General features: G+C 57.4%; 1 protein-coding gene across 6 annotated transcripts in view; it reads right to left on the bottom strand.

Moving 5' to 3' along the window:
* Positions 1-15,175, bottom strand: part of MEF2D (myocyte enhancer factor 2D) — a 31,280-nt gene extending 16,105 nt beyond the window's left edge. For 2 of the 6 annotated variants that reach the window (XM_043878977.1, XM_043878979.1), the window contains exon 1: positions 13,086-13,427. The gene's annotated coding sequence lies outside the window, so the exon portion shown is untranslated. Of the gene's footprint in view, positions 1-12,891; positions 12,913-13,085; positions 13,428-15,091 lie in introns of those variants that run through there. The other 4 variants (XM_043878974.1, XM_043878978.1, XM_043878975.1 and 1 more) reach the window with 3 other exon arrangements.
* Positions 15,176-15,692: the final 517 nt, after the last annotated feature.

The raw sequence follows: 15,692 nt of genomic DNA, 5'->3' as shown, positions 1-15,692 counted from the left end.
AACCACCCCTGCCACTTCAGTCCTCAACCCTCCCTACCCTCAGGTTGGTTGGTACAGAGGGTGAGACTCTGAAGTCTTCTAAGGAGCAGCCCTGAGCACATGGAGATGGAGAGGATGGGGTTGCTTAGGCAACTGTCGCCTGGCAACCAGCTCCCTGGCTGATCTCCTACACCGCCCCCCCCCCACCCCCGCCTCATGCTGGGGGAGCTGGGATGCAAGAGGGATCAGGACTGAGAAGACAGGGAAGGCACAGAGACCCACTGGGCCTCCGCTGACAGAGGAAGGTCAGGGTTAAAAGGGCCAGGCCTCACCTACCCCCAGTCCCTGCCAAGGTAGCCCAAAGCACTTTTTATAACTCCAGGCTCCCGTGGCCCCTTCCCCACTGCTACTCCTACCTCTGTGCCAACACTGCCCAAGGAGAAGCTGCCCCTACCTCGGGCAGTCCTTCTTCCTAACCAGGAGCCGTCCCAGAAAGCAGGCTCAGTCTGTACTCCCCTCTTTCCCCTTCTGCTATCCAGCCATTCTACGTTGCTGCAGAGTCTTGGAAAGCTTGGGGGCAAGAACATGAACTCAGCCCTTACTTTGGTAAAAGGGCTGGCTGGGGCCTGGGTGGGCACGATGAACCCTAAACTGACCCTATCCAAGGTATGGAGGCCTACCTTGTCCAAGCTTCCCTGCTAGCCAATTAGGGAAATTTTAATGAACACCTGGACCTCCTTAATTAGCCCTCTGCCTAATTACCTAACCAACTGCCAGCAGCCAGAGGCCTGAGCATCTGTTATCCAGATGTGAGCCTTTTCCTCCTCACCCGGCCCAGCCCCATTCCTCTTCCCCTCTGTAGTCACTCCTCCTCTAGGAAGCCCTCCCAGATGACCTGGCTTTTGGCTGTTTCTCCTGGAGGCCAAAGGCTCGGGAGGGTGGAAAGCTGCTATGGAGACAGGGGGTTGTCCAGAATGGTCTTTCTGCTCCAATGGCCCCAGGGCCCACTCAGTCCCGACCTCAGGCCACAGCTATGATTCGGGCTGGCACCATCGCTGTCACTGAAAGCCCCCCCTCAAGGGCTCCAGCTGACTCTGATTCACCTACTCTGGGTAGCGCTGGGAGGATAGGACTGGGGAGTAAGTGGGAGCAGACAGAGAGAGGGCCTCACCCCACGGAGACAGAAGGGGCGAAGGACGAGGGGGATGGCAGCTGAGCTGAGCCCCAGGGAGGCAGGCGAGGACCCACTGTGGAGAAGGGTGGCTGCAGAGAAGCCTTTGCTAGTGGAGTGCAAAGAGGGCAGGAGGCTTCTCTCACAACACTCTTGACAAGGAGGAGAGGCTGAGTGAGGGAACCAGACAGGGTGGGGTTCCAGGAAGACCCCACGGACAACCAGTTTTCTCTGCTGGGCCACAGACCCAACAGGAACATGTGGGTTGTACTGACAAGCAAAGGAGGTGCAAATAATAGATGAAGTGTACCCTAAAGGGGGTCTTGGAGGGGGCATGGGAGAAGTAACAGGCCCCTGCCTCCCCCAATGTAACACCTCTTGGTACCTGAGCAATATTCAAACCATTCTCGGGTTTCAGAATGATGCTATCTCAGTTCCTGTGTGAGGGTGGCCTGGGGCCAGCTGGAGGAGTGGGGGGAGCGGTCAGGGCAGCCTCTCAGAGCTGGAGCTGCCGTTGCAGCAGGGCTGCCCTTCCTGGGGGAGCTGCAGGACAGGCACCTTCCAAAGGTAACCCCGCCTCCTCTCTCCTGCTGCTGTCAGGGGACCACCCACCTCCCCACTCCCCTTCCACCCAGATCCATCCTCCGTCCCAGTGGCCCAGAGGCTCGAGGCACTGCAGAGCATCTGCTTTCAGAGCTGCCACACCGGCGCAAGTCAAAATGGAGCAGCTGCCCAGAGAGGCTGAGTTAGCAGCCCCATCACAGAGCAACGGGCTTCAAACCCCTGCTCTTCCACAGTGAGAAAGGCAACTCTCATTAAGCAGGCCCTTCATCCCTTCCTCCCAGGCTGCTCAGGGCTGCAGGCTGCGGACTGCAAGGGAAGGCAAGAGGCGCTGCAGACAGCTGTCATCCCTCCTCCCGCCCCTTCCCTGTGGCTGGGCTGCAGGGCATGAAATAAGCAGCAGGCGCTGGGGGAGGGGGTGACAATCCAATCCACCTGTCACCCCCACAGTCAGGCGGCCTCAAGCAGCCTGCTCACTAACAAGGGAGGAGGCGTGGGTGAGGCAGACACAGAGGGGGGTGGCAAAGGGGGACAGACGCACAGACGCAGGAAAAGAGACACAGAAAAAGAAGTAGAGTCCAAGAGGAAGGCAGAGTGAGGGGCAGAGGTGGACAGAGAGAGAGAGAAAGCCAGAGGAGAGAGGGAGAGGCAGGAGACCAGAGACAAAGATTCTGAGAGAGGTGGGTAGAGAACAAGAGGCAGGTTCAACAACTGTTTGCAGCGCCCTGATGCTAGGCTGGGCACGGGGGCATAACTCGACAGGACTCCATCCCTGCCCCAAAAACCTGCAGTCCTGCCAAGAGACAGACGAGGGTAGGGCAGGGAGAGCCAGGGAGACCTTCAGGGGCCAACACGGCCCAGACCTGGCCTGGGACAGAGCATCTCTGCTCTTGGGGCTCTGGCTAGGTCTAGGCTTGAGGGCAGGCAGGCCATCAGAGTGGGTGGACGGAGGTAAGCGTAAGGCCCAGGAGCCCTCTTGACACCCTGGGCACTGCCTCCATTCCCGCCCCACTCCAGGGCTCAAGACCTTTCAAGCCACTCTCTCTAAGCGCAGACACAGGCTGGGTGGGGGCTCTGGAAGTTGGGTGGGGGCTCTGGAAGTTGGGTGGGCAGGTGAGCTCAGGGACCACTGAGAGGTGGGGCCCAGGCAGGAGTCCTGGGGTTTGCAGCCTCAGGGGTATGCAGCGCCCTTTCTTCACAAACGCTGTACTAATCCTGGAGCTGGGGGCATTCCCCTCCCCTCAAAGTCTGGGCCAAGGCAGGGCCCCTCGCCCTGACCCTGCACAGTCCAATTCTCACACGCCCAGCCAGCTCCCCACCCACAGCTCCCCAGCTCCTCTCTGCCCCCTCTCTGCTCCCCCTCCCACGCACTTGCCCTGGAGTTCTAGGGTCTGCTCTCAAAGGCACAGGCCAGCCCCATCCCCATCCTCCTCCTCCTCCCTTCAACGCACTGTTTGGCAGCCTCACTCCCCAAACCCCTGGTTCCCACCATCGTCCCCTCCCTCGGGGACTCCCCTCCCCCAGCCCCGCAGCCTCAGGGCTGGGCAGGGGCTATTTTTAGTCTGGGCACTGAGCTAATTTTAACTCACCGACAGGGGACCTGGGGGCGGGCTGCCGGGCTGGGGGGAGGGAGAGAAGGACCAGTCCAAGAAAGCTGGACGTGGGGCAAGGAGGGGTCTTAGGTCCCAGGCGCCCTAAGTGGAGGCAGGCACTGCAGCCCCAGTTGAAGGCACAGGAGTCGACCTGCCAAGAGGAGTACCCAGCATGGGGAGAAGGGCTAGGGGCCCTCCCTCCAGCTTCCGCTGGACAACTCTCCCGAGCCCCACCCTAGGCTTCCCGCCCTCTTCTCCTTGGCAAGTCTCCTGGGATGGGTCATCCTGTTCTCTGCCCAGGAGATGCCTCTCTCGTGAGGGTCTGTCTCCTGAGCCTCCTCCACTGCTTCCCCACCCCAGCTTGTCCTTCCTGTAGTCTAGCTCTCATCCTTCCTGTAGCAGCTCAGAGGCCCGAGGGCTCCCTACAGAGGCGACCCCCACCGCCAACCTCTAGCTCTTCCCACCCAGCTCTGGCCTTCCATTAGTGGCCTCTGGGCTGGCTCCCAGGACCCACCCTAGTCCCCACAGGTTCCGGAGCCACGCTGCTGACCTCAGAAATAAGTTGGGGCGGGGCGGGGGGGGGTAACAGGAGATTGAGTCCTAGTAGAAAAGGGAGAGGTGAGGAAGGGCAATCAACAGCCCAGGGAATTACCGGGACTGTGGGGAGGGATTCTGGGTGCATGGGTTCAAGTCCCTGCCCCCTCCAGGGTTCACCCCCCTCCCCCGGCCAGTACAATGGGTAGGTGGCATGGACCAGGTACCCTAGTGCCCTTCCAGCCTAGACATTCTGTTCCCATGCTCTTTATAGAGCCCCAAAGAAAGGGAGGTCAGGACTCTGGTGACACCATGGAGAGGTAACAGAGGAGACGGCCCGGTGACGTGCCCTGTCCTCCAGCTTAGGAGGGGAGGGCGACGTGGAGGCCAGAAGAGAGAAGGCACAGGCCTGACGCAGAGGGGGTGCTTTCGGAACGATAACCTCCACAACAGATGGCCAAGGTTTGACAGAGGCTCGTGGTAGGTCAGGGCAGGTGCCAGGCGGGGCACACAGGCCCCGGCGGCAGAGGTTCTGCCAAACAAATCCCCTCACACACATAGAATGCCTATCCGACCCAGGGCTTGGGGACCTGCTTCCGGTTAGAGCAGTGACTGACCCAAGGTCACTGTCATGGTCATTAGGGCAGCCAGCTCTGGGAGCAGAGCTGGAGCCTTGCTTCACGCTCTGGCTAGCAGGCTGATCAGTAATGACTCACTACTTCTCATCTGCATGGGCATTTGCATAGTGTATTTGATCTTATTCCATCAAGTCTACTTCCCATTCCAGGACCTGGGACACCCCCACCCAGCATCCCTAGGCACTTAGGGACCCCAAGTGGAGTTCTTGGCACCTCAGATCTCCCATCTCATCCTGCTCCAGAAAACATCCCTCACTTGATCCAGTGGCACTGTCTAGAGCTCTCAATCCAACAGGGTCCTCCACTCTTGTCGAGGTCCCCTGTCCAGAAAGGGATGTGAGGGGAGAAGGTGTAATTATGAGGAACAACTGAGCACTGGAGCTAGAGGCATTTTATAAGATTCATGACGTAAAGCATGATCTTTCCACAACGGCCTGGGGTTCCTCCGGAGAAAAGCCCTGGTCCCCTCTTTAGTGACAAGGTTGGGGCAGTGGTAGGACAGGGGTGGACCGTTCTTTACTTCTTTTTTTTAAATTTTATTATTATTTTTTTTTTCGTCCTTTACTTCTGTCTCCATGTCTAAATTCCACTCTCAAGAGTGCGAAGTGAGAGGAAATAGCCTAGTACAGTGTGCAAGACAGATGTTAAGACTACAGAGAGGACTTTCCAGGGCTGTCTTAGAACTCACAGTCATCTCTGGGGCTAAAATTTGCTTTGTTAGACGTTACTCGACCAAGCATGGGCAGCTGGTAACACCTGGGCGGGGATGATGGCCACAGCATTACAGTCCAACCATGGGAGCTAGAAGACAAGTGATCCCTTGCCTACCTTGAAGAGGTCAAACTGACCTCTGTCTGTCCAGTTAGAATACCTACGCTTCCAGCCATAGCCCCTGAAACAATGAAGCCAAGCAGCGGTCGCCTATCCCAGCAAGTCCTTCCTGCTATCTAACCACCACCCCTCCCACCACAGCCAACCCTCCCCATGCGACCCAGGCTCACTCCACTCCTCTCGATCAGAGTGGTGGACGGGGCCCCTGGCCATCGAGGCCTTGGCTGGGGAGAGGTGGGGCGGTTGGGACGGTTACTGTGTCACCTTCCACCTCCCCACCCAACTTCCCTCTGGGGTCTCAGGAGACAGAAGTGAAAGTGGCAGCTGGGGCCCCGGGGGCGGGTCAGCTTGAGAGCCGTTGGGGTGAGCATAATGCCACCAGTGCTGGGTCTGGACTGCCTGCCGTTGCAGCAGGTGGGCTGATGGTCAGATCAGGAGAGGGACTGCCCAGGGAAATGAGGGCTTGGGAAAACTGTGATGTGTGGGCCCCTGGCCAAAGGAAGAGCAAGCTGAAGAGGAAAAAGTGGAGAGAAGCAGGCAGTACAGACTCAGAAGGGCACTCTCTTCCAGGGCAGTGGTCTGTTCCCTTGTTTAAAGCAGCAGGACCCTTTTTTACCATCCATAGCACAGGGGCAAGGCTGCTCAAGCTGAAGCAGATGAAGGGATTGCATGTCCTGACTGCTGGGACAGGACAGCAAGGAGAGAAGGGAGGGGCCTGAGGCCAGGCCCTCACGCGGGGCAGCACCAATTCCAACGGAAGGGAAGGTAGAGGAGCAGAATGCAAAGTGTTCACCTACTATTACCGCCAGCTCCCCTACCCCAAAGAGGCCAATCCAATCAGGGAGAGCAAATCCTCCTAGAGACATCATGACCGCGGGAAGCCACCGAGGATTTAAAGGGGCTGCTCAGGGTGGCAGCTGGATCTCCTTCTGACTCGAAGGACAGTCCTCTAAGCCCCTGGCAAGGGAGGGCAGGCAGTGCGGCTGCGTGGGCCTGCTGAGGCGGCCAGCCAGGCAGCTCTTACAGGATTAGCTCGCTGCTTTCAGGAAAGGTGCCAGGTGAGGCTAAGATGCCCAGCCAGATGGAGCAACCCCCACCCCCACGGCAGACAGTTGGGGGGGGGGGGAGTACCTGCACAGATCTATGCAAACACTTGCCCCCAGATTTGATCCATGCCCTTCACCAATATGCATTTTCTCACCCTTTCTTGAAGATAGTGTACAAAGACCCTTCTGATTACTGACAATGAGGATCCCTGTGTACCCAGCTTTCTCTGCCATTTCTACCATCTAGAGCTACCCTTCGTCTAAGGAGGAAGTCCAGTCTTATTGTCTCCTCTCAAACCTTCTGCTACACTTTACAACCATGGCCCCACCCCAGCGAGCAGGTGAGGAGGCCAAGAGGTTCCTCCTCTGCTCCCTGTCAGCTCCCCACCCTCTGGGCTGACAGGTGGGGGAGACAACAGGGAACAGCTGGGCCAGGACACCTGTCCCCACCCAGTCAGCCTGGGCCCCACAGGCTTGCCATGGGGCATGCATAGGGGAGTCAGCAGAGAGGGGCGGGCGGCTGTGGGGGGTGGAGGGAAGGGGCTCAGAGGTCCAGAGATGTGACTGGGAAGGCCTGAAGCAACACTTTCAAAACCAGCCTTTCCTCCAGGTCTACCCCCAACCATCAATACACACAGGCTCTAAAGGTTTGAGGTCATCGGCCCCATCCCCTTGCCTCCGTGTTACTTGATCCAACTGGAGCGGGGAGACTCCACAAAGAGACCAGCCCTCCTCTCCCCACCCACACCCACTCCTGCAGTCGGTCTTCCCTTGAGGTCTGAGCATCAGCTCTCTCTTACTCCTCCTCGTTCTCCCAACTCTCAATCCCAAGTATTTGCTGGCAGGGGTGGGGGCAGGGAAATCATGAGAGATAAGCAAGCATGCAGCCAGAGGGATCTGCTAAGACTCTGGGGTGAAATGAGGAGGGGACAGTTCTGAGACAAGGAGATGGCTGGATGGGAAGGGCAGAGCTGGGCTCAGCTCCCCAAGCCCACCCCTGGGTCTTCTCAGGGCCCTCCTCAGCCCCGCTCACACCAAGTTCCTTCCTGGGACACAGTGCGCCCCTGCCCCACCTTCTGGACCACGGCCTTAGCAGGCCAGTCCAGAGCCAGGCTGGAGCTGACGTCTGGAAGAAAGGATACAGTCACTTTCCAAGCACCCACTCTGTGTTGAGTACCACACGTTTTCCCATGGGACCTTCTAACCTTTTTTTTTTCCCAGGGGAGGCATCTCTGTTTCATAGAAATGGAAACCAACTCAGAGATGGGCAGGGACTTGCCCAAGGTCACCAGGAGTAAGGGGCAGAGGTGGGCCGGCTGCTGAGCGCGGCGCTGCCCTGCGCAGCTTGGGCTGAGAGCAGGCAGGGTCTCCCTTCCTGGGAGCAACAGCACATCCCTTCCGGGGCAGAGTCCCTACCATCGGGCTCAAGTCAGCCCTGCCTCTCACCCTGCGCACAAGCCCAGGACTCTTGTGGCTCAAATCTTTCCTGATCTAGTCTCTCTCCTCAGTCATCTCATGTGGCAGCTTTAGAAGGTACTGACCAGTACCCAGGAGGGGTCTGAGGTCACCTGTTCCTGCTTACATACCCCTGCTTTGGGAACCTTACCCCGTGACAGTCAATCAGAAGACAACACCTTCTCGGGGAACCAAAGCATGTCCCCCCCGCCCCCCAACCTGCCACCAGATCCTAATCCTCTGCCTTCCTGTCAGGGAATCCTACTGGCTTGGTCCTTCCCTTCAGGGTATCTTCCTCCTACCCCCAGGTATCCCTGGGCCTTCCTTTCCACTGCCCCTCCTGTGGGCAGGATCCTTCCCTTAATCTTAGACAAAAGCCCTTAGCAACTCCTAACTGGGAAAACTTGAGCAAGTCACTTAAATCTCTTACTCAGTCTCCCTAATTACCAAGGAAAAAACAAATGAAATAGTGTATGAGAAATAAATGAATCTTCCTATGTTTCCACGCCCAGCACAGAGCTTGGCACACAGGGACACAACAAATGGAAGTTTCCTTCCTCCAGTCCCCAGGGATCTCAAAAGTTTTAGTTTTCGGTCTCCAAAGCATATTGGAAAACAGAGTGAGTGGGGTACTGCCTGAGGGTAAAGTGCTCATGACCATTGAGCAAAACAAGCTCCCTCTCTATACACTTCCTGGGCCTTTCTAACTCCTCAGGGAGTGGCCAGAGCACCACGCCAAGGTCAGTGACCAGGCCTAGAGCCTGAAGCCTCCTGGGAGGCTGGGAGGGTGAGTTTAAGTGAGTAAATATGGTCCCGCCTGGGTGAGGCCAGCAACAGGCTAGAGCTCCAGACAAGTCCCTCTCCTCCCAGCCTACAACAGAGAGGAGAGAGATCAGACAGGAGGTGCAACTGTCATCCCCCAATCCCAAGCTCTCAGGGTCTTGTGCAGAGTTAGTGAATGCATCGCCCAGCTCCACACTACAGAGGATCAGCCAGAAGCATGGCTAGGCTCCCAGGAAGGGGAGGTTGTGGCCACAGCCTCAAGAAATGGGAAAATCAGATGCAAAGGGCCCTGGGGATCGCCCCAAAATGCCTGAGGGCTCAGATGTAACCTTGATACCTCAGACTGGCCTTGCTTATCTGGGTGGGTGGGGAGTGCAACAGAGACCAGTCACAAACCACCAAAACACCCAGGTGCTCTGCTCACCACAAAGCTAGGTGAAACTCCTGTACATCTGCTGATGGACTCACCCAAGGACACGCGGGCAGCATGAGGGGCCAAGGCAGGCTGAGCCAGGGCCACAGAGGGATGAATGGTGGCGGGGATGGAGTGCTGGGCCAGGGGCAGTGATGGAAGTCAGCCAGGGCTCCCCAGCTCACACACCATGCTCTAGCTCTAAACTCAATTGCTTGAGCTCCCTTCAACACTCCTCTTTAGGGTTCTCCATGCCTCTGCCTTCTTGCCTCCAGTCCCCTCACCCTGTGCCCAGTCTCTGATTTTCTAGTTATCTTTGCCTTTCAGTACCCCCACCCCCTACAGGATGCAGTGGCTCCGGGGGTGTGGACACACCCATGTACATGTTGTGCACACCTCCATGCACCTGTGCCACTAAATGCTATGGACCTGCCAGATGTATCCGGGCATGCTGGTTTCCATAGGACCCCCACTCAGCCCCCTGCCAGGGGAAAGGGGCCCAAAGGCTACCACCCCACAGGTCCAGGACAAACTCTCCTCAGGATACTTGCAGTCCCAGGCAGCACAGGAGAAGAGAAGATAAATATTCCAGGAGCCAAACAGCACCATCCACACTAGGCCAAAGTTCAAGGCCTTTCAGCAGAGCCACCAAGAGCCACTGGAGAAGAAAGTACTCTGAGATCCGTCTTTCTCCGGCCAAGCTGGAGCTCGCTCTCTCCCTCGTCTACCTCCACTGTTAGGCCCTTCCTGAAGTCTAAGCTCCATTCTGCCTGCTGAAGTTGCGGACAGACGGGGACATCAACCACCACACAGAAAGGGGTTCAGCTCCCAGGACTACTAGCACCTGACACCTCCCCCTCAGCCCATGAGTAAGTCACCAAACGGGGACAGAAGGACAGACGGTTGGCCGGACTCCGGCCCCATGACTGGCTCATAAAAGCCACTAGCGATTACAGTGATGCTAAGGCTACGCTGGCCCCGCCACCATCTCTTCCTTCCCTCTAAAAGGGAGATAATTGCCCCAAACCAGTTGGCTTGAGAGCCTGGAGAGTCCCAGCCCTGATCCCAAGGGGTGGGGCGCACCTGTCAGCACAGTGCCACAAGACCCAGAACCTGAGCTGAGGTTCTAGGGCCATGTCTGATCCTCAGACCCACTTCCAGAACCCGGGTGAACACCAGCTATGACCTGTTCCCGAGAGCTGAGGTCTCTATTACCCATCCCCCCCAACTCCCCTTTCTCCAGTAAGGCCACCATCCTCTGGACTAGAGAGACAAGGAAGCAGGAGGCCTGGCCCTCAACACAACTAGGGGAAGCAATGCTGGACCCACCCATTTGTTTCTGGCTCCTCTCGCCCCCACAGAGGTCCACAAGTAGGTGGCAAAGTGTCCCACACAGGTTCCATCCACACCAGGCCAGGGTAAGCACTGAGATTCTGGACCAAAGCCAAATGGGGAGTGCAGGGGGCCTGGCTGGCCAGAAGATGGTTGACAGGAGGAGCAGAGAGGCAGGCCTCTCTGGGGGCACAAGGGCCCGGAAAATCCACAGCGCAGACATTCCCAGGGCAGAGTGGGGGAAGAGGAGGGGCTAGGCCACAATCAGTGAGGGCCTAACCCCAAGGCTGCTTCTTTCCTATCCTTCTCGGAGGCCAGGAGGCCTCCTCCTATCAGTTCTCCAGCCCCAACCTGAAGAGTCTACCCTCTGCCTTCTCCCCTCATCACACCTCCCAGGAAAAGCCCAGGAAAGATTAAAAAAAAAAAAAAAAACACCTTCTGGAGAGATTATGTAACAAGCAGCCAGAAAGACTATCATATCTCCCAGCCTATGAGAAGAGCCAGGAGCCAAGAGGGGCAGAGTTGGGAAGCCCAGGCTCCTCCAGTCCAGGGACAGCAGGTACAGAGTAGGGGGGACAACGGGCAGCCCCCGTCACACTCCCAAGTCCCCCACTACTCTGTTCCAGGCACTGGGTACAGCAGACACAACCTCCCAAGCCCATCCCCCATTACAAGGGTCCTGCTTCTCCCCTTGGACCAGGGCCTCCAAGGGGAAGGACCATGTCCTCCTCCCTGTGGTCTCTCCCTGCTGTGAAGCCACGCCTGAGAGAGTGGTGGCTGGACTAAAGCACTGACACGGATTTGCTGTGTGACCTCAGATTTAAAAAACAACCTCTCTGGCCTCTAAAGGAGTGTAAGTAAAAGCTCCCCCTTCCCACAGAGAAATCCGAAACCCTTACCTTTACAAATGTACACACACACAAATATACAAACACATACCAATAGTGTTGGGAGAGGGGTGGCATGGAAGTTACAACAAAGAGAATATGACCACTGAGACCCAAGGGTCCGTATGTCTGCTGGGAAAAGTGGGGAAAGACTTACACATGAACTCCAGTGATTCCCCAATCACTCTATACAAACGGGTACTCAGCCACCTTCACACTGATCCCACCCCACCCCCATCTTCTGCCCAACACACTGGGAAACCACAGGAAGGAAATTCATTCCCAGGCATGCCGTGGGAGCTGGGACAGCCAGGCTAAGTCCTGGGGCGGGTGTGACCCGGCGGCCACAGGCGGGTGGACATCTGTGAACACTGACATGTGCTTTTTTCAACACTCTCCTTGACTACTAAGACTTCCCTGTTGGGGGTTTGGAGGGGAGTGGGAGGTGGACAGCTCCTTAACTTCAAAACACCCAATCTCCTGCTGGCCTGGGCTCCCCTGCTATCTCGAGGCCAGAGCAGCCCAAGGTCACCGCCCCAGACGTTAAACTTCCCATAGTCCAGGCTGGGCCCCGAATTGCCTAGAAGACCCACAGAGGGAATGGGGGGAAGGGGTGGGGAGGACCACTCCCCCAAACCAAAGAAACCAGGGCAACAGAGACCTCAAAAGGGGGCTGGACACTGAAAAGGGGGACACAGGACCCACCCACTGTACCCTCCCCCAACCCATCAACAATGAGCTGCTTAAAGGGAAGCAGAGAAAGCCTCCTACTCAAAGGACAAATCTGGGATAACCTAGTCAGTGGTTCCAAGGGTGCCCACATTCAGGAGCCCTCCCTTCACTAGGGAGAGACCTCAGGAGGCCTTTGAGAGATGAGCTTGAATCACTAGGGGAAAGGAGACCCTGTCTGTAAGACCAAACCAGACAGGAAAGGGGCTGACGCTGGAGTGAAAGACTAGATGCATCTCAGTCTCCTCGGCTCTCCGTACCCCAAAGCCCCCCAACACTCACTGGACCTCCACTCCCAGCCCAGCTCAGCCTCCCATAGGTGAAGAAAGCGACTGGAGAACTCTCGCCCAGATGTTTAACAGCTGCAAACTTCTGGCCGGGGGTTCTTCAGTTGGGTCTACTGCAAAAACCAGACCAGGGGTCTCGCGGAGAGGGAGAGGAGGTCCCAAGGAAAGGCCCTGCGTGCCCACCTCCGCGGTGACTCCGCGTCCCAACTCCACAGGCACCGGGCAAGCCCGGGCCCCGGACACACACACACACACATACACACACACTCACACCCCAACCCACCACCCCGGTGTCATCTGAACAACATCCCCCCTCCCTCCCCCGCTTCCCAAACAGCTGCGGCTCCCCCCGCCCCCACCCTCCCGCCGCCCTCCCAGGCCCCCTTCTGCACCATTTCGGGCCAAGGAGGAGGGAACAGGCGGCGCGAGGAGGGAGAGGGAGGGAGGGCCGGCTGTTAAAATGTCAGTCGCTCCCGGCTGTCACTGGAGACCCCTTCTGAGGATGGCGCCCCTTCCCAGACCACTGGGGGATCCACCGTAACCCCGGGACACCAACAGACCGGCGCTCCCCCAAGCCGTCCGTCCCCACCCCGATCCCAACACCCAAGGGAATTACAGCCCACTCCACTTGTCCCCGTCAGCCGACTCCCTCACCCAAACAGTCCCCCATGTAATCTCCCACCAACGCCACACGAAAAGAGCCCGCTCCGCGAGTTCCTCCCAGCCCAGGAGGCCACCCCATCCCACCCCTCAGGGGGACGGTCTAGACCACCCTCCACCCCAACCTCAGGACGGGGTGGGGGAGGGGGCCTCTTAAAGCGGCAGGCGCATTATTTTTCTTTACTCACCGGCCCCGCTGGGGGAAGGGAGGGTGTCACGGCCGGGAGGGGGTAGCTCTCGCCCCTAGTCCCGGGGCTCTTCAGCACCTGGAAGCCGCAGCTCCGGGCGGGGGGAATAATTAGTGAGGCCGGCGTCCGCGCGGGCCCTGGGCGGCGCCGGGGGGCCTGGGCCCCCGTCGTGGGCGCGCGGGCGGGCAGGCAGACGGGGGACCGGGGCCGACCGCCCGAGCCGCCTCGGCTGTTGTTGATATTTTGCTTCCTTCCTCCTTTCGGGCTCCAAAGGTAACTCCTCCAGCCCCCGGGAGTCGAGGCCGACGTAGGCACAGCTCAGCCTAGCTTGAGGGGTGGGGGGAACGGGGGTGATGGACAGGCGGGGGGGCCAATGGGAGGAACCCGTGGGGGCGGAGGGGCGGGGCCGGAGCAGGGGCGGTCCCGGAGACGCGGCCCCGCCCCTCGCTTCCCTTGGGCCGGCCGGGCCGGGCAGGGTCGGCCCCCACCCCACCGCCCTTCCAAGCTAGGCTGCGGCGCCGGCAGCGGCAGATCCCTCCGCCTGCCGGGAGGGAGGGAGGGAGGAAGCGACAGAGCGAGGCAAAGTAGAGAGGCAAGACCCAGAGGCCTCTAAAGGGATCAGCCCTTGCCCGTGGTGCCGGCTTTAGCCGGCGGGACGGCCGCCTAGCACTGCTGCCACCATGCGCTTGAGGAGGTCCTTTCCGGGGAGGTTCAACGAACTGTGCGCATACTCTCCCATGCACTCACGCTATATCGACAACTCCCCCAACCCCCAAGCCCCGAGAGAGTTGGAAGGTGGGAGTCTTAGTAGATAAATTAAGGGTAGATGCTAGGTGTTAAGAAGATTCCATCTCGCTTACTTAGGGTGTGCCGAAGCCCCACTTAAAGAGACAGGTGCATTTCTAGGGGGTTACCTGGCGAGCTCGTTTGCTCCCTCTACCTGTGACAGGCCCCCTCCCTTCCCGCGACCCGACTCGGCTGACGCCCAGCAATTTAAAGCGACAGCTCATAGTTCCTGGGTGACCTAATCCCGGGTGCCTGCGGGTCCCAGAACACTTACAGCCGAGGGGGGCAATTTAAAGGGGTGTGACCTTAATTTCCCCCAGCACAGGAAACGCCCAAAAGCATCTTATTAAAAGAAGCAGTAGTAGCTGTTTTAAAAAGTTCATAATTCCTGTTTGCTCCAGGGTGTGGTGAATCCTCTCCTGCCTTGCAACAGAAGTGTGGGTGCCATGTCTACTGGACAACTGACCCTGTCAGACTTACTCTCCGTTATTCCAATGTCAGCTTCCTAGCTTGAGCTTGACGAAATGATAGAATCTGGCTTAGATCGGAAAGAACCTTGCAGAACAGAAGGACACTCAGTTCTTCACATACTCTAATTTCTACTGGATCTGATTTACTGGACAAAGATTCAATTCTAGGTTAAGGGTTGAAAAGATAAATATATCCCTGAAAGGGGCTGCATGTTATGGTGATTAGAGGCATCAACTTTGGGGGAGTCAAGCTACCTTGGTTCAAATCCTTATTCTACCATTTATTACCTGGGAACACAGGCACATTATTTAACTTCCCTGTACCCCATGGGTAAAATAGAGATAATGATAATAGTACCTAACTCATAAATTGGTGTGAAGATTAAATTAGTTCATACAAGTAGATTGCTTTGAACGGTAGCCCATGCTGCTTTATAATAAACTCAAGGGCTGGACTGTCAAGACCCCTTTAGGCCCATTATCCCACAGGAGCCTCAGAGGAGGCAAGTTCAGTGGAATTGCTTTGCAAATAGGTTGGAGGCTTGTCTGTGTTTTAAGATAGGAAGCCAGCAGGCTATTTCCTTGGCCTCAGTTTCCATCTCTTCCACCTGACCACTCCTTCTGGAAACCTGATTTAAACTGTCGCACTTTGTTCCCAAAAGTAGCTCCTTAGTTCCCCCATTAGATTTAGGAGTTGGGGCCCCAGCACCAGAAGATGTCTGTCTTCCCTACCAGGCACAGCTGGCTTACCTGAAGGACCTCAGGGTAGGCAGGGGGAGCCCATCTGCCTGGTCCCCAAGGACTCTGAGAAGAACAGAGCCTTGTACCAGGCCTGGGGCTGTGGCAATAGCACGATGGGAAAGTGCCCCCCCCCCCCAACTGGGGAACCTCCCCTCACTTGTGGCCTCTATTTTTAGTGCTTCCCCAGGCTCTAGCTGGAGAAACCGTTTAGTCATCAGGGTGTTTATTTTCCGGCTGTTTCCGACGTCGGGAAGGCAGAATGTTGAGACTGGAGAGATCCAGGGCTGCTGGAAAAGACTTCTTAGGGACAGGCCTGGGAACTCAGCCTTCAGACCACTGGGTCCCAGATCACAGGAAAAAATTAAAGTGGGGAGGGGGCATCCAGGTCCCAGGAGACCAAGAGAACTGGGTCAATCAGCCTGCCTTGTTTCTCCAGGCTCTCCCAACTGAAGACCCCTCTGGCCCCAGCCCTAGTTGAAGGATTCTCTCCCAAAACATTAACAGTCCCAGTACAAATTCTTTCCCAGAGCTGATTCCCAGAACACCCCTCCCCAATATCCTATATATCTGCGTGGTGAGCCTCCTGCCAGCAGCAGCTCAGCCAATCTCA

This window comes from Cervus elaphus, chromosome 20, assembly GCF_910594005.1.
Source record: "Cervus elaphus chromosome 20, mCerEla1.1, whole genome shotgun sequence".
In the NCBI taxonomy this organism is placed as follows: Eukaryota; Metazoa; Chordata; class Mammalia; order Artiodactyla; family Cervidae; genus Cervus; species Cervus elaphus.
Note: the sequence above shows the minus strand (reverse complement) of the source record. Positions and strands in the feature narration are given on the sequence as shown.